Below are 1,560 nucleotides of genomic sequence, written 5' to 3' on the forward strand. Positions count from 1 at the left end.
ATCTCAAAAGAAATTCACTCAAAATACAAGCTAATCCTATAGATAGTGTCCTGCCTCATTAATATAACTATCTCTAATCCTGCCTCATTAACATTATAGAGGGTAAGATTTACAACACATAGGATAATTACATCAGATCACAACATGGAGGATAATCACAGTATACTGGGAATCTCGGCCTCGCCAAGTTGACACACAATTTTGGGGGATACAACTCAATCCATACATGCTGTCATTAAAAACAAAGAAAAGAAAAAACTCCATAGCCTCCATATCTCAGTTATTTAACTCAACCAAAGCTTTATTTATCTATCATCTTTTGGTCTATTCTAGGCTGGTTCTCTCTTTTTTCTCACCTTGTCATTAAGCCATGTGGAAAAAATGACTTTGAAGATCACTGCACAGAAGACTGTTTTTAAATGTATAGGCCCAGTAGTGACACATATTGCTTCCTCTCTCCACCTGTGGGAGCTCGTCACCCGTCCCACCTCATTGCAAAGGGGTTGGGAAATGTAATTCTTCCATGTTTCAGTAGTGAGGGGCACAACTGTTGCAGGCGAGTACCACAAATTACTACCTCACTTTTACTAACGAAATATGTGAAAAATGGTATCTCACAGTGCTTTTCATTTTATTAATCTTGTGTGACTGATAAAATTGTTGCTTTTTAAAATTAAGCACATTAATATTTTTACTGCTGATTTGCAGGTGCTTATGATGTACTATGCAGAATAAACCTTCCTTTCTATGTATTCCAAATATTTTCATTTTTGCTCGTAACTATGAATCACAGTCCCTGTGAAAATCATCACTAATATCAGTGGCACACCACATAGCTTTGAGTTTTATTTAAAAAAATTTAACCCAATCTCTTTCAAGCCATGAGTCTAAAAGGACATGCACATTGAAAAGTGATATGTATCCTGTGTAAAAATGAGGAGGGTGATACTGCCCTACCTTGGCATCTTCTGGGTTATTTTTCTCATCTTCCTACCAGTGTCTTTTTTTAATCAAAGCTCAGAATTTGTGAGATGCTGTCCATGATTGGGGACTGTCATTCTAAGACAAAAATATCACAAAAAAAGAAGCCTCATCAAGGAAATCAGACCTGAAATTCCAGTGAACAAGGATAATGAGGTGTATACTATTGTCTTGAATAAGCAAGGGCTATCAGTGGAGTTAACCACCCTTAAAACACACACACACACCCACACACACACACACACACACGTAATATAAATACATATTTATGGAAAAACGTGCTGAGAATTTGGAAGGTTAGTAAAAGGATCAGGTAAATAGTGATAATTTAAATTAATAAACAGGCTCAGAGTCCAGTATGAAGTCAACCATGTAAACTCACTGTAAAGCAAGGGCTACCTGTTTTTTGACCTGGTTTTAAGCTTCCTGCTCAGGGTAAGTTGAAAGAGTTTCCATAGGCCCGTATTTGATTGTCAGAGCCCTGGCATTTCTGTGGTGAAAGCTCTCGCTGCTAACCAAAAGTTTGAACCCAGCAGCTGCTCTGTGGGAGAAAGATGTGACAGTCTGCTTCCGTAAAGA

This window comes from Trichechus manatus, unplaced genomic scaffold (genome assembly GCF_000243295.1).
Source record: "Trichechus manatus latirostris isolate Lorelei unplaced genomic scaffold, TriManLat1.0 scaffold00281, whole genome shotgun sequence".
NCBI classification, from domain to species: domain Eukaryota; kingdom Metazoa; phylum Chordata; class Mammalia; order Sirenia; family Trichechidae; genus Trichechus; species Trichechus manatus.